The sequence below is a fragment of the Typopeltis vanoorti genome, chromosome 10 (assembly GCF_054136105.1).
Source record: "Typopeltis vanoorti isolate ZY-2024b chromosome 10, IOZ_Tvanoo_1.0, whole genome shotgun sequence".
NCBI lineage: Eukaryota > Metazoa > Arthropoda > Arachnida > Uropygi > Thelyphonidae > Typopeltis > Typopeltis vanoorti.
Window position 1 is genome coordinate 92,989,055 of NC_143558.1, and position 23,510 is coordinate 93,012,564.

The window sequence follows — 23,510 nt, forward strand, 5'->3', positions numbered from 1 at the left end:
GATGTATACTCCTAAAGACAGATTTCATACTAAAGTCTCCAGGATTCTTTAACTAAATTGAATAACATCTGTAACGAATTTGGCATAAAAATCGGCAGAAGCACAGAAAACTTCAGCTGCATTCTGAATGGAGATCCTATAGAACAAGTAAAATATTTCAGCTATTTAGGCAGAGATTTTAATGAAGATGGCAGGTTAAATCTTGGCAACATGACTTGGTTGGTAAGGTTAGCAAAAGTGAAGTATAAGTGGCAGTTAGTTAATGAAGCCAAAAAGAATTCTAGGGAGTTCCTTCGATATGTAGCAGGCAAAAGAAAGAATGATTATGGAAGGATAACACTGACTGGAGAAAATAGTTCTGCAAACAGTTCGTAAAGGTCTTTCATTCTTGTGAATGTGACATCATGGAGAGTTTGAAAACAGTTGATGATAAGGAGGAGAGAATGACTAAGTGAGCAAGAGGTATTATGAGGATATGAACAAACTTGATGTTAATAAGGCTGTGGGAATTGATAATATATCACCACGTATTTTGAAGGAATGTGCCAGCATCTGCCTTGGCATATTTGTTTAATGAGTCTTGCACTGGGTCAAGTTCCAGAGGAGTGGAAGGAAAGCAAGATTGTGCTGCTTCATAAGGGAGGTGACAGAACTCAAGCATCAAATTATAAGTCAATCTGTGGTCAGTTGTTATGATTAAAGTGCTAGAGAGACTGGTGAGATCCAAAACTGGGTTGACATCAGTGTCATTATCTTTGCTAGACAGCATGGATTTGTTAAAGGGAGGTCATGTTTTAGTAATCTACTTACTTATTACTTATTATTGGGGTGCTTAAGGGTCAAAGCTGTATAACTGAGAGGAGACCTCCACATAGCCTTTAAAGGAACGTGGAGAACCGACCAGGGCTTCTGACCTAATGTCCAATCATTAGGTAGATAACTATAGAAGCTACCTCATGATCTACCTAATACCAGGTAGATACCTAATGGTATATCATTAGGTAACTATTAAAGATACCTAATGATCTACCATTAGGTATTATTATTATTATTATTACGGGTATCTCCATGGAGTCAGTAGACTCATCGCGGGAGACCCAAACTAGCAAAACAATATCTGTCATATCTCTTCTTGAATTCATTTACAGACGAAGAGCTCACAACTAAGTCAGGCAATGAATTCCACTCATTCACCACCCTCCAGGCAAAAAACCTTGTTCTGACACCTTTGTTAACCACACTCTTCTTTAATTTCCAGAGATGACCTCTTGTTCTTCCATCACTATCACACAGCTGAAACATTTCCCCTGCATCAATCCTATAAAAACCTTTTAGTAATTTGAATGTTTCTATCATATCCCCTCTTCTTCGCCTATCAACCAATCTCTGCAATCCACAAGCTCTCAATCTATCAATGTAGGGAGCATTTTTTATATCACTCACCAACTTGGTCACTCTTCTCTGAACCCTCTCCACAGCCTCCTCATCTCCAAGGAATCCAGGTGACCAGACCTGAGCACAGTAATCCAAATGTGGAAGTATCAATGCTTTATAAAGGGGAATAATAACCTCTTTATCTCTGGATGTCAGTGTGTTCCTCAACAACCAAGTAATCCCATGTGCAATCTTGGACACCTTAGCAATGTGTCCTCTGAACTTCATCTCCCTATCTACCAATACCCCCTAAGTCCCTAGCCTCATCAATCTCTTGGAGTACCTTTCCATCAATGTAGTACACAGCTGGTAATCTTTTAATCCCAAAATGCATGACTTTACACTTTTCCACATTGAACTGACATCCATTTTCTTTTGCCCATTTTACCAGCTTATTTAAATCCTCCTGCAAACTTTCAACATCAGCTTGATTTTTTATTGCACTACACAACTTTGCATCATCAGCAAACAACTGAATATCTCCCTTTAAGCTGTTTCCTATATCATTTATATACAAATTAAACAACATTGGCCAAAGCACAGAGCCCTGAGGCACACCACTGGTCACCTGCCTCATTCTGGACTCGGCTCCTCCATACACCACCTTATGGTATCTCTCCCTGAGCCATTCTCCTATCCATATCACCAATTTAATATCCATTCCCATCTGCTCCAATTTGCGTAACAGTGTTCTATGGGGTATCCTGTCAAAAGCCTTAGCAAAATCCAGAAGTACCACTGTGTAGCCAGTTCCTTTGTCCAACTCAGATGTTATTCTATTATGAATAGTTAATAGATTGCTAAGGCAGGATCTACCTTTAACAAAACCATGTTGGCCTCTATAGAGTATCATATCCTGATCCACCCATTCTTGAATTTTGTCTTTAACCAACTTTTCCAATACTTTTACCACTACTCCTGAGATGGTGATTGGTCTGTAATTCAATATCGCAGTTTTAGAGCCACCCTTATGCAAAGGAACCACTTTGCCTAACTTCCACTCCCTAGGGACCATACCAGAGTTCAAACTTAAATTAAATATCCAGGTAAGAGGGGTTGACAATTCATTTGCACATTCACGCAACACCTGAGCTGATATTCCATCTAAGGCTACCGCAGCGTTTGCATTTAAGTTTTGCAATATATTTAATACCTCTGATTCTTTAGCTTCAATTCTCACATTAGGTATTGCTATAGGTATAGAGATATCCTCACTTGGGTGATAGACTTTTGAAAAGTGATCACTCAGTAACTCGACTATTACATCTGATTTTGTCACCTCAATACCATCAGCACCCACTAAGGTTATCCTTCCGAAGTCATTCTTCCTCTTACTTGCCACATAGCGGAAGAACTCTTTGGGATTACCCTTGATCTTTGGCTAAGGTCTTCTCATAATCTGATTTAGCTTTTCTTACTATGCTGGTAACCTTCCTAGCTTGAGCCTTCTACTGCTCATGGGTGTCCTGATCGGCTTTCTCCTTGTAAATTCTCCATAACATTTTCTTTTTTTGAAGTTCAAGCTTGATACTACTGCTCATCCATCTAATGCCTGCCTTGTTTGACCTCCTGACCATGGGGACACAATCTGATATTGCTTTCCTCAGATACCCGCTGATTTTATCCTAAGCACTGCTAACATCTTTTCCTTGCAATATGTTCTGCCATGGGATGGCTGCAAGCTCACTCCGAAGCTTGTTATAATTGCCTAACCTGTAGTTCCGTACATACCCCTTCTTAATAGAAAAATCCACAGATTTTGCAACCTCCCAAGTCAATACCACATGATCGCTTTCACCAACTGGAGGTAACGAGGACACCTTACTTATGCATATAACCTCTGAACCAATAACCAGGTCTAACACTCTCACACCACGTGTCCCTTCCGTTACGTGCTGTTTCAAGTAATTATCTCGTAGAAGATGTATGAACTCCATTTCCTTTTTGCTATGTGATATTTCCTCCTTCCAATTGATATCACCATAATTAAAATCCCCCATAATAATCACTAAGCCTTCACTCATTGCACTAAGTTGCTGATGCATGAATTCAATATCTCCCCCCGTACTCCCTGGCCTATAGCAGCATCCAACTGTATATTTGGTTGCGTTGGTCACTATTTCGCACCAGACTGCCTCAAATGAACTCTCATTCACATGTCTATCATCATGATATACTACTTTCTTTGGCTGCAACACATCAGCTATCATCAACAGTACTCCTCCTCCTGTTCTATCTTCTCTATCCTCCCTGAAAATACTGTACCCATCACATTCAATTCTGACCACATCTTCTGCTGACAGCCAAGTTTCACTAATGCCTACAACTTTTGGTGAGATTTCACTGACTAATGCCAAAAATTCTTCTCTCTTATTTCGAATGCTTCTAGCATTGGTATACAAAAATTGCAGATTCCCTCTAGATCTTGTACTGGCTTTAGAACTGATATATAAGTCACTAACTACCGTGGTCCTATGCCGATTTTTATCCCCTCTCTTATGCAATTTATTCTGCCTATAAGGATCAATAAATACACAATCAGTGCTAAAGTTTCTCTCTCTTACACCCAACCTTTTCAATATTAGTTTCCCTGCCCAATAACTTCAACCTGTTCAGAAAACAATAACTTCTTCAATCGCTTATGTCCTTCCATGTTAAGATGCAGTCCATCTCTAGCATACAACTGCCTTTTTCCTTCAAACACACTCCAAACATCAACAAACTCCAGACCTCTTTTTCTGCACATTCTTGCAATCATATCATTCATTATCATTGCTCGTCTACTTAACTCGTAATTGTCAAAACGAGGCAGCACACACACTATTCTCCCATTGACACTTTTCCTCTTCACAATATCTAATAATGTTCTTAAATCTTTTCCTACCCGATTTATACTACCTCTCAGGTCATTCGTACCTAGATACTGAACGAACGAGGATGGGCTGGCAATTTGGGATTTAGCCGATCAAATTGTATTCATATTAGCTTAAACCACAATATTAAATGATGGTACAACAAGATAGAATTTCATGCCGGCTGGGGCATCGCACGGTTGAAAAAAAAGCCCCCGTTGTTTTCGCCAGTGAACCAGGGCGAACAATGAAAAGTCAGCTATTGGAAAAAATCCTAAAACACACTCCAACTCAATATCATCAGAACTGAAGATCGGTACTATCAACATAAGAAGCCTGAATAGCAATGAAATGGAGCTAGCTGAGGAATTAGATAAGTACCAGATCGACATAATAGGGGTGACTGAAACAAAAAAGACCAAAATTGGTGAGCTCTTTCTGAGCAATAAATACAAAATGTTATATTCAGGCAATGACAATCAAGGAAAAGGAGTAGCCATAGTATTCAACACTAAATACGAGGCTATTCTTCTTGAATGGCAGTCAGTCTCAAGTAGAGTAATGTGGGCAAATATGAGAATGGGGAACTGGACAATGAGACTTATTTGTGCCTATGGTCCCACAGAAGGTTCTCCTAAGGTAGAAGTGGAGGAATTTTTTGAGGCTTTAGAAAAAGCAATGAAAAATGAAAAGTTGGTCCTTGTTTGGGATCTAAATAGCAGAGTAGGAAATGATTGTCAGACATACAAAAATATTTTGGGAAAATTTGGAGAAAAGAGCAAAGCTAATAATAATGGCAAATACTTGTTGGATTTCTGTTCAGGATACGGACTGGATATTACTAACACCATTTTCCAACATAAAAATGTGCACAAATTCACATGGAGAGAAGAGGCAAGGAATAAGAAAAGTCTCATTGACTAATACTATTGTTGATAGTGATGTTTTCTCTCTGGTGCAGGACACTGGAGTGTACAGAGGATTTGAAATTGGAAGTGATCACCATTTAGTCTTGAGCAGGATAAAATTGAATTTCATATTGAAAAGAAGAACATGTAAGAAAGTTTTAAAGTGAATAAAAGTTGAGCAGCTCTCAGATGTGAACAGTAGACAAAAATGTACAAACATTATTGAAGAAAAAATGAAAGAGTTTGAGAACAGGAATCCAACCTTGGAGATTCAGTTGCAAGCTCTGAAGAAAACATTGATTGATTCTGCCAGAGAGGCATGTGGTGAGGTTGTCTGCAAGAATAGAAAAATCAGAACTCCTTAGTGGACACAGATAGTTAAAAAGGCAGTGAAGGAAAAGAAGAATGCATATCAAAAGTTCCTGGCAAATAAGTCAGCTTGTGCTCTTAGAAAATACAGAGACAAATGTAAGAAAGCTAAACAGTGTGTAAAACTAGCTAAACAAAAGTCATTGGAAAACTTTGGTAAGAACATAGAAAATAAATATCAAGACGGTGGCAAGATATTCTGGAGGTTGTTGAAGAAGCTCAGTAATGGAGGAAAGAGTCTGTAAAAGGAATTTGAGATGATAAAGGTGATATGAAAACTGGAGAAAGAGATATTCTTGAAGTATGGAGTAATTACATCGAAAAATTGCTAAATGTAACTAGCAGTTATGACAGCACAGTGATAAAAAACACTGACCATGCAAGCAATCAGGAATACATATCCAAGCTTGAAGTAGAAAAAGCCATCAAAAGTCTGAAATGTGGAAAGGAAACTGGAGTAGATGATATTAGACCAGAAATGCTCAAGTATGGAGGTATAAAAGTTTTACAGTGGCTACACTGCATAGTGAGGAACAAGCTGGATTCAGGCCAAATAGAGGCTGTCAGGATCAGATATTCACTTTACGACAAATAGTTAAAAAGTCATGGGAATATAACAAACATCTGTATTTAAGTTTTGTAGATCTATAAAAAGCATATGACAAGGTGCCAAGAGAGAAGCAATTCAAAACGCTACAGTTATATGGTGTCAGTGGATCATTATATCAAGCAATACTTATTCTTTATTTGAGTTGTAAGTCAGCAGTTAGAATTGAAGGAAGTACAGGGAGATGGTTTAATGTTAAATCTGGTGTCAGACAAGGATGTACATTATCACCTCTGTTATTCATTATCTATATGGATTACATTATGAAGGAAAGTGGTATTAAACCTGATATTAAAATTGGAGATGTTAATGTCAGCTCCTTGCTTTATGCGGATGATGTTATACTTCTAAATAAATCCGCTACAAGTCTGCAAGATTCCCTGACTAAATTGAATAACTGTTGTGATAGATATGATTCGAAGGTTAGCAATAAGAAGACAAAGATAATGAGAATCTAAATCATACTTAGCAGGTGCAAAATTTAAGGAAGTAAGTGAGAGTATTAGAGCGCGAAAACAGAGGGTGAAAGAATTGATAGTTGTGGTGGGTACGAATGAATTGAAAGGAGATAAATTTATTATGAGAGAGGACTTGAAAGTATTGTTAAAGGTAGAGAAAGAAAAGAGTGACAGAGTTAGAATGGTGAGACTGTTGCCATGGTATGACAGAGAGGAGTTTAGGAGGGCCATAATCGCAAATGACATTATGCGCAGGTTATGCACATGGTGTGGTGTGGAATTCGTGGATGTGTGGAATGAGTTTGATGTGCGAAAGGATTTATACAAGATGGATGGCCGGCATTTGAATGGATTTGGTGTGTGGAGACTGGAAAAAGTATTGCTGAATGAAGTGAAAATGGATATGCAAAACCAGGGAAACTAGAACTGCCAGGGGGGAGGGGTGGATATGCGGACATCAGTGAGACAGTTCAGTGTAAGAAGGTATATAATGTACCCGAGCCAGTACTAAGGATAAAAAATGGGAATGGGATATTTAGAATAACGCATCAAGATAGGGGTGGGACAAAGGGATCACTGCATTTCATGTATACGAATGCCAGGAGTATTAGGAACAAGCAGGAAGAATTTTTGGCCTTGATTGGCTCTTCCTAGAAACAGGTTATTGGCATTAGTGAAACATGGCTGACGGAAGATGATATAGTTAGTGGGATAGAATGTGTAGATTATAGTGTGTTTAGGAGGGACAGAGAGAATAAAATGGGGAGAGGGGTGTTATTGATGATAGCTGATGAACTGCAGCCAAGGAGAATTGAAGTTGTAGTGAAAAGAGCTCATTTGAGGCTTTTTGGCGTGAGATTGAGACTGGCAGAATAAAATATACAGTTGGGTGCTGCTATAGACCAGGTGATGGAATAGATGGTGGAATTAGTATGCATAAACAAATTGATGAAATGAGTACGAGGAGGGTAATTATTATGGGGGATTTCAACTATGGTGACATTGATTGGAAGGAGGAGAGGAGACATGTGAGGAAGGAAATGGATTTTATTCAATTATTAAAGGATAACTATCTGAGACAGCATGTAATTGAAAATACTAGGGGTGTGAGAGTGCTTGACCCGGTAAAAGCATCTCAGAATTTGACTGTAATGAATATGACCATGTTGCCACCTGTTGGTGAGAGTGATCATAAGGTTCCACATCTTTAGCCACCTGGGAGGTGGCTAAAGGTGTGGAATTTTCGATTAACACATGGTATGGGTGGAATTACCGTGCTGGCAAGTATGATAAGCTTAGGAGATTGCTTGGATCAGTGCCATGGCATATATAACTGCAAGGGCAGGTATGTCGATAGAGCATGGGAAGTGATCAAGAAGCATTTACAGGAGGTTATGGCTGATTGTATACCTAGGGTCCAAATAGTAAAACAAGTAGGAATTAAATGGATGAATCAAGCACCATTAAGCTTGAGCTGCAAAAAAAAGAAACAACTGTGGAGGGAATTTAAAGAAAGGGGTGACCTGCAGGCACACGAATGGTATAAAGTGCAGGCCGGAAGTGTAATGAATGTGGTAAAAAAAGCAAAAGCGGATTATGAAAGGAAACTACCTATGCAAGCTAAAGAGAATCCCAAACAGTTCTTTCAATATGCTGCAAGCAAGAAAAAAAATTGTACACGACAAAATGATTTTAAGGAATGACGATGGTAAGGAGGTCAATGAATCAGTTGATATAGTGGAGTTACTGAGCGAGCACTTTGCAAAAGTATATCATGCAGGTGGTGACATTGAAAAAATGAAGGAACCATTAGTTTATACGGGAATTGTGATGAATGAAGTGGAGGTGAATAGTCTATTACAGAACCGGCACGGGTCGTGCGTGAAGCGGCTAAAGAATTATCAGTGCCCTTGACCATGTTGTTTAATCTGAGTCTCGGGTCTGGTTTAGTGCCGAAGGTGTGGAAAGAGGGGAAAATAGTTTAACTGCATAAAGGAGGATCCAAGACCACGGTTGCAAATTACCGTCCGATCAGCATATCAGGAGTCGTTGTCAAGGTCTTGGAGAAAGTACTCAAGGAAAAAATACAGGAATGGATTGATGAAAATGAGATACTGTACAGGGGACAGCATGGTTTTGTGAAGGGTAGATCATGCCTCAGTAACTTGCTCAAGTTTTATAACAAGGTGATGGCTGAACTGGATAAGGGTAATGGGTTTACAGTGATACTGCTGGACCTCGCAAAGGCGTTTGACAGGATGCCACATGGAATTCTAATCTGTAAACTACAACATATGGGAATGGATATAGGGTTGGTGAGATGGATAGGTGGGTGGTTGATGGAGAGATATCAAAGAGTAGTTTATTCAGGAGTATAGAGTCCAAAAGACAGCCTGTAACTAGTGGTGTGCTGCAGGGTTATGTTCTTGGACCACTGCTGTTTAATCTGTTCATTAACGATATAGGGAAGGATCTAAGAGGAACAGTTCATTTGCTCGCTGATGATGCAAAGTTGGGTAGGGCAATAGTGAATGCAGAAGATATCAAAATCTTGCAGGATGACTTGGATAGATTTGAGTTCTGGGCTAAGGAGAATGGATGTCAATTTAATGTGACAAAATGTAAGGTTATGCATTTTGAGGTGAAAAGATTAGTAGCAGTATACCACATTGGTGGAACTGTACTCCAGGAGATTGATGAGGCCAGGGACTTGGGGAGTGTTGGTGGATAGGGGAATGAAGTTTAGGGGGCACATTGCAAAAGTAGCTAAATCAGCTCATCAACTCACTCCCTTCTTGATGGGGAGGAGGTGGAGAGAATCCAGAGGCGAGTGATTAAGATGATAGCGGGTCTATGGAATCAACCATATGAGAACAGATTGAAGATTTGTGGGTTGCAGAAATTGGTTGATAGGCAGAAGAGGGGAGATATGATTGAGACATTCAAATTGCTAAAGGATTTCTATAGGATTAATTCAGAGGATATTTTCGAGATCAGGACTGGTGGTGGGAGAACTAGGGGACACCTATGGAAGCTGGGCAAGAGTGTGGTTAGCAGGGGTGTTAGAGCTGGGTTCTTTACTTTTAGAGTGGTAAATGAGTGGAATAAGTTGCCAGAGTCTATTGTGGGTGCTATGACGGTGAGTGAGTTCAACGCAAGGTATGATAGATACTCTGAGAATGTCATATAGTTGTGTGGACATGATGTTTAGGGCCTCCTTCAATGAGTCTAAGGACTCCCTGGAGTCGCCCGTAATAATAATAACAATAAAATATCAGCTGCATTGTGAATGGAGAATCTATAGAACAAGTAAAACATTTCAGCTACTTAAGCACGATTTTTAGTGAAGATGGTAAATTAAATATGGAAATAGACAACAGAATCAACAAAGCTAGTATGGTAGGAAGTCAATTGAATAAATTTATATGGAATAAGAGAGAAATTAGTCAAAACACTAAATTAGCTGTATACAAGACAGTGTTCAAACCAATTTTAACTTATGGATCTGAGAGCTGGGTCAGAAGTAAAACACTTGACCAAAGACTAGAGACAGCAGATATGAGAGTCCTGAGAAAGATTAGATGCATGAACAGATGGCATCAATGGCAATATCATATTAAAAACAAGGATATTAGGAAAGAACTTGACATTGCCAGCATCCAGGAATGCGTTAGCAGAGCTAATCTCAGGTGGTATGGTCACTTAAACAGAATGAGCAAGGAAAGATTAGCCAAACAAGTGTTCTCTGCCAGATTGGCAGGAAAAAGACCCAGAGGAAGACCAAGATATAGGTGGATTGATCTGACATCTTAAATATAAGAGCTTTGAGAGGTAACAGATTGATTTAGCAGAAAATTGTAGGTAGGAAGTTAGTAATGATGTAAATTTTTCATGTAGTACTATCATATCCTATACACCCCTTATGGGTAATTGTCAGGAATTTGATGATGATGATGACTTACTTATTACAATAAAGTGACAGCTTCATTGGACAAAGGAGATGGATGCACAGTAGTATACTTAGATTTTGCGAAGGCTTTTGATAGATTACTTCATGATAAGTTGATAGTTAAACTAGAGCAGATGAGGTCAGATATTAGACTAGATTGGATTGGAGATTGGCTGATAGTTATCAGCAAGTTGTGTATGATGGGAAGCAATATCCCAGAAGAGAAAAGTCACTAGTGGTGTGCCTCAGGGTTCTGTTTTAGGGCCATTGCTGTTAACCTGTATGTTAATGATATTGGGGAAGATTTGGATGGGGATATTCAGTTGTTTGCAGATGATGCAAAGTTGGCACAAACTATGAGGAGCAGAGCCGATGTTTTGGCTTTACAAAAGAACTTGAATAGATTGAATGAATGGGCACAGGAGTTGATGTAAAGTTGGCATGAACTATAAGGAGTAGAGCAGATGTTTTGGCTTTACAAGAAGACTTGAATAGGTTGAATGAATGGGCACAGGAGTGGGGATGCCAGTTCAATGCTGCAAAATGCGAGGTTTTAAAATTTGGAAAACAAAGTTGGGATCTAGAATTTACTCTTAATAGGGATATATTGTTGGACGTGGAGAAAATAAGTGATCTTAGGGTGATGGCGAATAAGGATCTAAAATTTAGAGAACACAGTAGCAAAATTGTGAGAACTACACAACGAATCCTGGGAATGATGTGAAGGACACGGATTTGTAGAAGTAAGGAGATTCTTGTTCCATTGTATAAGGCCTTGACTATGCCACACATAGACTACTGTGCACATATTTAGTCATCTGGTTTTTCAAAAGGATGAAGCGATATTGGAAAGGATCCAAAGGCAATTGATTAAGATAGTATGGAATGTGGAATATGAGGAAAGGTTGAGAAGATGCAATTTACAGAGTCTAGTGAATAGGAGGAAGAGGGGTGATATGATAGAGACATACAAGTTCATAATGGGTTGTTATAGGATCAATGTTGAAGAGCTTTTTCATAAAATGGTGGGAGATCAGGGGAGAACAAGAGGTCATTCCTGGAATATAAGGAGGGTGTGAACAAGGGAGTAAGAAGTAGGTTTTTATGTATGTAGAGTTGTGAATGATTGGAATGCCTTGCCAGAGTGTGTGTGTGTGTGTGTGTGGTGTCTGCAGAGAATTTGAATGTGTTTAAGGTAAGTGATGAGCTGTGTGTGTAAAAAAGGGACCTCCTAGATGAGTTTTTGACTCCACGAGGTCTTAGAACAACAACAATAATAATAATCTGGAAATATGCATTTAGTGAGTAGCCAGCTGAATAAATTTATATGGAATAAGAAAATAATTAACCCAAACACCAAACTAGCAGTATACAGTTCAAGCCAGTTTTAAGTTATGGATCCAAGGGTTGGGCTAGAAATAAAGCACTTGATCACAAACTAGAGACCATAGATATGCGGGATCTGAGAAAAATTAGAGGAGTGAACTGATGGCATCAATGGCAGAATCATATTAAAAATGAAGATATTAGAAAGGACCTTGACATTATTAGCATTCAAAAATGTGTCAGTAGAGCTAATCTAAGATGGTGGCTGCTTAAATAGATTGGGTGAGGAAAGGTTAGCAAAACAGTTTTAATACCAAGATAGCAAGAAAGAAACCAAGGTCTAGGTGGATTGATTCAGTCAGAAGTGGCTTAGAAGCACAAAATGGTGAATATGACAATATCGGAATGCTCACGAGTAATAGACTGATTTGGAGGAAAATTGTTGATAGGAGACTAATAATGACGTACACTTAATCATGTAGTGTTGTCATAGTAACCTGAATGCCCCTTGGGGATACATATAAGGAAATTGATGATGATGATAATACTGTACCTGCAATGCCCTTCCATCCAAACTGCATAATAACTGTATGCTTGACAATACTGAACTGTCATCCCACATAACCAGTCGGTTCTAGTTAGCCTGCAAGATTCCATATCACTCTCCCCCCCCCACTTAGCATCATCAGCAAATAACTGGATATCACCCTCTAGACAACCCCAATATCATTTATACAGTATACAAGTTAAACAACAATGGCCCTAGAACAAGAATCCTGTGATATAACATCCTCTTCTATCAGCTTCTTTAACTCTTTATATAGTTTATAATGATCTTCAAGATCTGAGAGAGCACTATAACACAGAAGTGATGGACCTTTATTTCAGAGAGAGCCAAAATAGGCTAGATCCAGAGAGGATCTAGTTTTTGGACCTATGCGTTATTGCATTGAATATAATTTCTATTGTTCGCTATCTTGAATGATAGAAAAAAAAAAAAAGGTAAATATGAAATTATTATCTGCTAGTGTCAAAACCTATATTTCATGAGACTCAATTCAAAGCAGAGTTCAGAGAGTTCATAACAGAGCAGTTTTGTTTAGTAAGTTTAGTAATTGCATTACAGCTTGCCTAATGAAAGAAGAAAAAAAATGCTATATGAAATCCTAAAGTGGTTTTGTTTAACTATAAGTCTGTATTTATTCTGTTAGGATGGGTTAACATTAATTTCTATTTGTGATCTATTGGTGAGCATGCATAAATACAGCAATTTGAACACTAGAAAACTAACTTTTATAGTGCAACTTTTGACTCACAGTGCAAATACAGAAAATGCGACTATTATTATAGAGCTCATTACATCCTCATCTCTCTCTCTCTCTGAATTTACAGTTTACTTGGGTTAACAAAAACCTTTCGTACATGGGAGTTAAAACAACTTAGAAAACCAAATAATAAAGATAGGGAATATATCATGAAAATTATGGAAACAACTACCATGTTAGAGTAAAACTTCAGTTTAATATAAACCAAAATAATCACTCAAAGTTTTGACCTTCACATTAAGGTCATCATCAGTAACTTTAGCATACCATGTAGATTGTAGTGCAGCTTGTTTTTTTGTATATATGTGTATACTCCAGATGATGACCTTATGGTCAAAACATTAAGTAATTATTTTGGTTTATATTAAACTGAAGTTTTACTCCAACATGTGAGTTGTTCCCATAATTTTCATGATGTTGGGAATAGGCCTACTCATAAATTAATTCAATACCTAGTCTAAGAAACAAAACTTAATTTTAAAATGCATAGAATTAAAATTTCCATATAACAGAAAAAAAGTTTGAATTTAAGTTCAACAGCTTGGTTGAACATAGTTGTTGAACTATGTTCAACAACTATGTTCATGCCTTTGAGGGATATTAATCAGTACATTCTCACTCAAAGAAAATTAAACAATTCATAGAAGAAATTTCTCTCAAGTTCATGCCTTTGAGGGATATTAATCAATACATTCTCACTCAAAGAAAATTAAACAATTCATAAAAGAAATTTCCAGCCTGATATATCTGCGCTGTTTGAATGCATTACAGGCTAGGTTAATATTAAGACTAGTTGGCAATATTTTGCAATACAGAAACTGCAAGCCTTTCTTTCACTTGAATGTGGAGGACACACACAAGTTAATCAATATTATTATTATTACAACCTCCATGGAGTCGACAAACTCATGGGAGGTTCATTCAACTGACTATGCATTTATCATACCAAATCTTAAAATCCTTAACACTTGTTGCATTAACAACACATTCTGGTAATGCATTCGATTAACTGACAATTCTCCATGTAAAAAAAATCTACTCCTCATACCCCTCTTCACCACGCTCTTACATAACTTCCAAGGTTAACCCCCTGGTTTATCCCTTCTTGCCTTCTACTCTTTTTATAATCACATCTGGATTAATCTAATAAAATCCTCTGACTGACCTAAATGTCTCTATCATATCTCCTCTTTTCCTCCAATCCACCAAACTCTGCAATCCACATTTTTTCAACCACTCTCCATAGTCAGCAGTCCAGAGTCCTGATATTGTCTTAGTCACTCACTACTGGACCCTCTCCAATGTCTCCACATCACACTGTAAATCAGATAATCAGATTTGAGCAGAATAGTCCAACTGTGGTCTGACCAGTGCTTTATACAGTGGCACAACTACATCCTTATCCCTACATGTTAGAGAATTTCTTTTCATAGCAGCACTATGATGTGCAGCCTTTGCAACACTAGCAATATGCCCTCTAAACTTCAGTCTATTGTCAACCATCACTCCTTTCATCCATGATGAAAGGAGTGATGGTGTCATTCCTTTCATCATTGGATGGCATCATTGATATATCTGCTCTGTTTGAATGCATTACAGGCTAGGTTAATATTAAGACTAGTTGGAAATATTTTGCATTTCTGTACTCCAAAATGCAACAACTTGCACTTATTGATATTAAAACTACAATCCCATTTCTTGGTCCAAGTAAAAAGTCGATTCAAATCTTTCTGAAGGGAATTAATATCAGCAGTGCTACTTATAATTCTTCCCAACTTTGCATCATAAATAATATTAAATACAACTTAGCACGCAAAGAACTAGAATAAATTAAATATAATTTATTACCAATATTTTAAGGCCACTACAATAGCTTCTCCATACAGACTAATTTAACTAAACACAAAGGCAAACATACTATTAACTGTAAGTATTCTCCCAGAGTAGCTTAAGAAGATTACTGTATTTCCATACTTAAATCTTTTGGAATTTTTTTTTTTCCCCTCTTGGTTAGATTATAAGCAAACAAAGTTTGTGCCTGAAGTATCTTCAGGACTGGGGCAATTTATGACAAAAGTGGACTGACTTCTCATCACTTGCCTTAGTATCCCATAATGCAAGGCACATCTCCTTGCAGACATGTATAATGCTATGCATTATGGGATGGGTCACTACCCAAGACCAGTTTCGATTTATATTGAGGTCTCTTCAGTGGGAGCCAAACCCAGAGGTGATATCAAGGTTGAAGCAATGTAGAAGTCATATTTCCCTATACAGTTGCCAAAAGGTGTCACACCTTATCAAATTACTCCGGATTAGAGAAAGATGTTATTATTATCATTATTCAGGCCTCCATGGAGTCAAAAGACTCATCGTGGGAGGTCCTTCCTAAGAACATAAAGTCTGTCAAGATTAATCGAGGGGAGGTCCCCCTTAAGAAACACAAAGTCTATCATACCACTCCTTAAACTCATTGACCGTTCTCGCTCTCACCACTCCATCAGGCAATGCATTCCACGGTTCAACCACCCTCCACATGTTGGAAGTTTTTTTTTTTCACTTGGTCAGACTATAAATTACATATTTGGTACAATCCTTTATCCAAGTGTAAGCAAACAAAGTTTGTGCCTGAAGCATCTTCAGGACTGGGGCAACTTGTGGCAAAGGTGGACTGACTTCTCATCACTTGCATTAGTATTGCCCCAGTCACTGAAATCACTTATATCATAGTTTACTCATCCTGAAGCAGAACGTTTTTGCTTATGGAGACCATTTGCTTCCTATCTTCATGTTTTGTCACGGATTCCGAAGGTAAGAATATAATTCCTACAATAACGCCACTGCATCATTACCATTCACAAGCAGTTCCCCCCCCCCAGCATTTGCAGGACCCAGGGAAGAGTACAAATAGAGGTCTATATAGCTATATATTTGAAAGTTATAAATCAAGCAAAAAAAAAAAAAAACCCATTAAATAAAATATGTTAAAATTCTTCTATCTTCATAATGAAAAATCAAAAAATATGTTTAAAGCTGGGTGTTTTTTTTTTTTTTTTTTTTTTTTTTTTTTTTTTTTTTGTATTTGTGATATTTGGGCCCTCTAAAGTGCAGAGTCGAGGGAAGTTGTCTATCTTGTCCAGGTCTAAGAGTGTTTGTAAATATGCTAACTTGCTTCCAACCCAATCCACACTTCTAGCATACACATATTTTCAAAACACATCAGACATACTCTTTCATTATTTTCATTTGCCATCAACAAACCTTCAGCTCACATTAATAAATATATTTAGCATCCACACACATATACTTTATTTAACAAGGCCAAGTATGCCAAGAAAGAAAGAACGAATACAGAAAAACAGACTGGCGATAACCAGAATATTACACCAGTGAGCAAGAATGAATCATGAGATGAATTAAGATATTTAAGGAGTGCTAATCTAATGATGTGACTTGTTAAATAGCTTCTAAAAAGGCACTAATAATAGATCCTACTACAACAATAAAAATCGTAATGAATACTTTGTTTATACATGTAAAAAAGAAAAGATATTATGTGAATCATCTGATAAAGTACTGAAGATAACTAGTGGTGCTCATCATTTATGATAACATTTATAATAGAAGAATATGGTGACAGCCCATTGACTTTTTTTTTTTAAATCAATCACACATACGAACTATGCAGAACATATAGCACACTGGTGCCATACATAGATAAGGGGGGGGGGGAACCTATTGATATTTTCTATGAAAAGCTTGTAGATGTTGAACACTTATGATAAAAGTGGTATGAAAGAAGAAGTAGGTTTGATGTGTTTGCAACTGGGCTGTAAAAGGATGGCAGACAGCTATGGTTCATGGTAAAACCTCCCATAAATAAAGGATGAATTAGCCTGGGCTATTCAGACTTACTTCAATATTGCTTTGCTTCTAAATATATAAAGCTGATCATGTTTAACAAACCAACTTAGTTACAGAAAAGATTTTTCACTTGGTTACAAAGTAAATTATGTTTTTGTTTAACCATTGACTCAAGTATAAACAAAGTTAGCATATGAAGAATCTTCACAATTTGACTACTTGTATATAGAGGCTGTCAACTTCATATCAATATTGCCTCAATATCACATACTGTGCAGAACACTCCCTTCCAGACTTCTTTACTGCTGTGCCTTATAGGAGAGTTGTAGAAAGTTTTTTTCTACAACTTTATCTGATCCGGATTATTTTAACATGATGAAAAATCATATCACTACCTGTTTATAGAAAATATATGATTTCTGCACTAATTCAACCTCAGAATTCTCCTTGGTCTAGATCTCACTAATGAGATTCCAATAAAGTTCGTTACTGGGTCTAGGTAGTGACCCTTTCCATAATGCCTAGCAATATCCAAAAGGCAATGTGCTATGCATTATGGGATACTGAGTCAATTATGCGCAGTCAACAACCTCTATTATGCAAGTAGCATGGTCGTGGACAAAGGTGTAGGAACGCTATGGCAGTGGGGCAGTTCTCAAAGGCGCCGGTGATAACATATTTTACCAAGCGAGGCGCGTAGCTACAAATTTGCCAAGAGCACCAAAACCTAGCTTCGCTACTGGTCGTGGTTGTTTCACGCCGAAACTTTATTCGGGGAACAAAAATCATTTATTTGTTTGAGACCGATTAACTCAGGCCAGTATAAATGCCTTTCGCCTCACAAATGGAATTCGAATCCAGTAGTTAATCAACTGGCAACCAAGAATAAAGAGAAAACCAGGAAGACCACCTACAAGATGAGAAGATCCACTAGTGAAATCTATAGGTATAACATGGAAGAGAGAGGATCGAGATCGTTGGAGGCATCTTTGTGACCTGCACTCATGGAGAAATCCTGAGTGAAACAGGTCCATCAAGGCAATCAAGTTAATGAACTGTATGTAGTTATGACTGGCATCTTTTCGTAATTCGACACGGATGAGGCGAATGGATGCAGTAATACTACACGGTTCAAAAAAATTATCACACAAGTACGCATTTTTTAAACAAATAAATCAATATACTGTAACATTTCATGCAAATCTATTGTAACATGCTATAAACAAAGTATACCTCAAAGCGACACTACAACGACTTTCCAATAAACTTTGTTCTAATCCAGCACCAGAGCTGAAAATCAGAAAGTAGCGAACAATTTTATAATTTCGCTAAATCGCATGAACAAAAATGAAATAAACATTGGGATTAAACTTATAGTTTATCTAATTACGTTTTAACTATTAATGTTAAAACGTAATTAACTAACTATACTTTTATCCTACTTCCAGCCAATAATTCCTCTTGGGAAGAAAACGTCATAAAAAGTGCAAGAGATTTCTTTCGTATATTTATTAATATTATGCATTACGTCGTGTGAAGATAAACTGTATTTTTTTTTTTTTTTCGTACGATAATTCGATGAACGAAATGTTGTTCTATAACGCACTAATACAGTGAAGAGAAAACTTAGAGGAAGAAGAAACTTTGTAACCTTGGAATAGAAGATCTGCATATTCAGATTCTACTTTGGGAAATAAATAAAAAGGAAGATATTTGAAAGAATAACAGTAAAAGGAAATGAAACGATAAAAAAATTAAATGAATAAAAATAAAAAAATCTTCTGAGATTTTGCAGTTGAATGGGTTACAGTGGTGCTTAGCCACTGCATGTAGCTTAACAGATTTAGAGAAATTACTGATGCCAGTTATTAAAGTGAACATGAAAATATCTGTAAAAAATGCATGCAACAGAAACTAAATGTCTGTGTGAAAAATGAGTATATTCAGTTTGGTAAATATAGGCCATCAATTAACCTACATGTTGTCTTTTATACTAAATAAAAAAAAAATCGGGGTATCGCCACATGTGACGGAAGTATTCAGTATCACATTGGAAACAGTTATTCGTTTCCAATCTACTAATGCCTTTTATTCCCCAAAAGGAGAAGGCGAGGCCATTTAGCCATTTTGAAGAGTGGTAGACAACAAATCCCCCACCCACCCACACACCACCACCTTAGCCGTCATTGAGAAGTGGCCAACTGTCCACAAGGCCTCATTGACAGTTGAGCATGGATATCAATTTGGTTAGTTTTGGTTTCCGGACGAAAGGCTGGATCTGGTGTGCTATATTGATGATACTGCACTGCGAGTAGTTGAATAGACAAGAAGTTCAAACTTAAAATTTTTTCCATAACTGATTTTTCCAATGTGCAGACTACCACCTTCAGATATAAAAAGCGATTTATAAATCAGTGCTTTTTTTTTTTTCCAGGATAATCATCATATACTTTAGACGATTTTTTTTTTTTTGCTTGAAATCTGCTTCTTCTCCTTTTTCAATGATTCCTTTCTCTGTTATATCCATAAGTTCTTCTAGTGAATATGGTAGGCTTCTTTTTATGGGTATTCAGTTCATTTAAATCTTCAATTTAGATTTCTAGCACCAAGGATTTGCCATCTTTATATTGAAGTTATTATTATTATTATTATTATTATGTGACACCTCCAGGGAGTCCAAAGCCTCATAGAGGGAAAGTGTGTCAACAGCATCGAACGAAAAATCCCTTCCAACTACTAACCGCGCTCAAAATTGCTTAACTTTTTGTGTGAGCCATTAGTAGCAGAGGCTATACCAATCTACCAACCTTTTCTAACGAAAATTGAAAGTCTCCAGTTTACTGGAGTTTCTTCATTGCTTCCCTCGGGTTTTTTTTTTTTTTTCTCTCCAGGAAACACGGGTTTTTTGGTCCCGTAAACTCAAGAAATCGATCGTAGAAATCACAATATTTCAAATTACGTGTGTTGAGACGTAAGTGCTATCAAGAATTCATGTTAGAGGTTTAATGGAAAATTAACAGCACTAAGAAAGGATTAAAACTAATTTTAATACTTCCAATATTTCGTCTCCGTCACGAAATATTGGAAGTATTAAAATTAGTTTTAATCCTCTCTCAGTGCTGTTAATTTTCCATTAAACCTGTAACATGAATTTCAGACATTAAAAATATCGTGTTAGGTTCCGGGACCACGCTATCTCGTGGTCCCTGAACCCAACCTTGAACCTGATAACCTTGGGTCAGCTGTCTCTGTCTGGCTACCGGTGGAGATTCAACTGCCTACTCAGTCTCCAGAAGTTAGGACTAAAACAGCCTCGCCTACTCCCTATACGGAAATAAAAGGGGTTTAACTGTTTGTTTGTTTTTAACTGAACAATTAATCAATAGGATAGGCCACTTCATTTTGTTTGAACTACACCACTTTCGGACTACTTTTATAGCCTCTCTCGATGAGTCCTTGACTCCCTGGAGGTCTCAAATAATAATAATAATAGCTACACGAAGTAGATTTATTTCCATTTGCATCTGCAGAGATTCGGACACAATGATTCATTGTTTGTTGGAATTGAAATGGTTTATTTTCATTATTATTATTATTACACAAGACTTCCAAAGAGCTCAAGGACTCATCGCAGAAGGCCATCCCACACCGTCTACTGTTCACATGCAATACACATTAATTACCGTCTACACATTACAATATTTCATTTTCAAAAAAAATTGTCCAAAATATATTTGGCGAAAAAAACTTAGTTCTTTAAGTCAAATAGCAGAAATTATTGAAAGTAGTTAAAAGGTTTAATTTTAGATTTAGGTCGGCAAATTTGCCACTCAAGGAACCATATCACAGTTACCTCCCATGTGTAGTCAAGCATTTCAGTCAGTCATAATAAACAACTTATACCCATGGTAAAGTAGGAAATCTACGCTACATTTTTATTGCAATTTTCACACATTCTTCGCATGCCTCCTTGTAATCTATTGGCTAGGTACAATGCTAATGCTATCCTGAAATGAATACACATGGGAGGTAACTTTCTCCTCTCTTCATCTGAATCACTCTAGTCATGTCATTTATGTCTAATTCTTTTCTCGTGCTATTAAATAAACCCTCTAAAGCCTTTCTCCCCCACTGATTTATGAGAACTCTCTTATCTCAGTATTTGAAAACTAGTATGCAGTAGAGTTCCACTCTTAGTAATCACTAGATGAGGTCATCTCTGTTGACTATGTGCGGAATTATGGGTGCTGACAATGTGAATGGCAACTATTACATCTCGTTTCTTACCACAAATCATATCATTGACTGAAATAATGTAGTTTGCTCGTTCAATTTTTCTGAGTTCAGGAATTTAAAAAACTGCGTTTCAAGTAGAAAAACTTTACTTACTTGAGCTAAAAATGAGTCAATGATAAAATTGGCTGAATAAAGTCTTAAGAAAAAAATTCTTCTACAGCGATTTTGAATTATAGGCTCAGATGTCCAGGGAATTACCATTCCCTGGACATCTGAGCCTATAATGGTCTTTGTTCTGCAATATGAAGTGAACAGGATGCAGCAGTTTCTGACGTTATTAACAATTATAATATTTTCAATAGCATAACTACCTCAGACGCCAGTTTTTGTATTTAATTAAGACTACATCATGCAGCCAGCCTCCTTTCTTATTCTCAGAAACTGCTGTACCCTTGATACATCATGATGCATTATCGCTGTTAACTATCACTTCTCTATGAAACAGTTTTCGCAAATACAAATAACTTTTAATCCACTGCATGGACTATGGGCTATGTAGCTCAGTGGAAGTGAAGCTTGAATCCGCTGTCTCGGTTACCCGAAGATGCACTTCAGTTTAAGTCTAGTTGCGACTAGAGGAACTTATTCTAAGCCTTTCTTCCAGCAGTTCCGAAGTTAGTCGATCTCTTGCATGAAAAAGCTGGTTTTTTCTCCCTGATATTCGGGTTTTTCTTTTTGTAAACTCAAGAAAATCGACTGTAGAACAGGTTATTCAGATAAAAGCATATCCTGTTAAGGTGGGCTACCTAGTGATAGCAGCATTCCTTGCCCATCTCTTCGTCAGTTGCTGCATAGAATTAGTCTTGCGCCAGCTATCTCTGATTGGATACAGGTGGAGATTGAACTGCCCACTCCGTCTCCAAAAGATAGATAGGATTAAAATGCTTCGCCTACTCCCTATATTGAAAAAAAAAAGGCGTTAGTGTTTTTTTTTTGTGTGTGCATGGGGTAGTACTGCAAATTTTGTTCCTTTATTTTCATCATCATCATGCTTATCAAGGATTTAGGCCTCAATTGCACTGTTCCGGCCTTAGAGGTCATCGTTGAATCTTTCAAGAGGACGTCCTGGTTTTCTTTTTCCTAATAGCTTGTACTTTAAGACTTGATTTGGTAATCTGTTTTCATTCCTTGACCATGTTCCATCCATTTATGTTTATATTTTTACATTTTTTCAATTACTGATTCCTGGTTTAATCCTTTCATAATTTCTTCGTTTCTTTTGTGATCAAATAGAGTATACTTTGTGGTTTTTCTCATAATCTTCATTTCAGCTGTTATTATTCTTTGTATTTTTGGTTTATTGTCCAGATTTCACTTCCATACATTAGGACTGGTAGGGCTAATGTATCGTATACTTTTAGTCAGGTTTGTTTTTGAATTAGGTTTGGTTTAAATATGGAGTTAATTACACCTGTTATTTTTAAATATTTTACAGTTTTTAGGTTTATATCTTTTTCATTTTCATATGTAATCATACAACCTAGCTAGTTAAATGAATTCACCTGTTTTAAAATCTTGTTATCTATTACTATTTTAGTTCTTATTGGATCTTGCCCTTTAAAGGCCATAGTTTTTTTATTTTTCTGTTGATATTATCATACCATAATCTATGGCTATCTCATTTAAAATAGCTTTCTGTAAGTTATTTTCAGAATTTGTAATTATTATTTGGTCATCAGCAAAAAGGAGAGTGTTTAAGTTCGCAGTAGGAGAAAGTATAATACCTTGATGGAAATTTTTATTCCATTTTATTATTATTTCATTTAGGTAAATATTAAAAACAGTTGCTCAGATGGGACATCCCTTGTGACTCCTTGGTTTATTCCTCTCGTATATGATAGCTCATGATTTAATCTTATTTGTATTTGATTATTTTCATGTATACTTATGATAGTTTTCAGAATATTATTTGGTATTTGTCTTTCTTTTAATATGTTAAATAAAATGCTTCTTTTAACTTTGTCAAATGCTTTTTCAAAGTCATTAAATGTAATGAGTGTTTCTAAATTGTATTCTCTTCTTTTCTCTGTTATTAATATAGGCAAAAGGCCGGGTCTATACATAATCGTCCTTTTCTAAATCCATTCTGTACTTCTAAAATAAAGTTTTCAGAATATTTGAT

At 36.9% G+C, this 23,510-nt stretch overlaps 1 protein-coding gene across 3 annotated transcripts in view; it reads right to left on the reverse strand.

Annotated features, from left to right (window-relative positions):
* Tim9a (translocase of inner membrane 9) overlaps positions 1–18,591 on the reverse strand; it is an 88,258-nt gene extending 69,667 nt beyond the window's left edge. The window contains exon 1 of one of the 3 annotated variants that reach the window (XM_090398964.1): positions 18,326–18,591. The gene's annotated coding sequence lies outside the window, so the exon portion shown is untranslated. Of the gene's footprint in view, positions 1–17,143; positions 17,539–18,006; positions 18,300–18,325 lie in introns of those variants that run through there. The other 2 variants (XM_090398966.1, XM_090398965.1) reach the window with 2 other exon arrangements.
* Between the last annotated feature and the right edge of the window lie 4,919 nt (positions 18,592–23,510).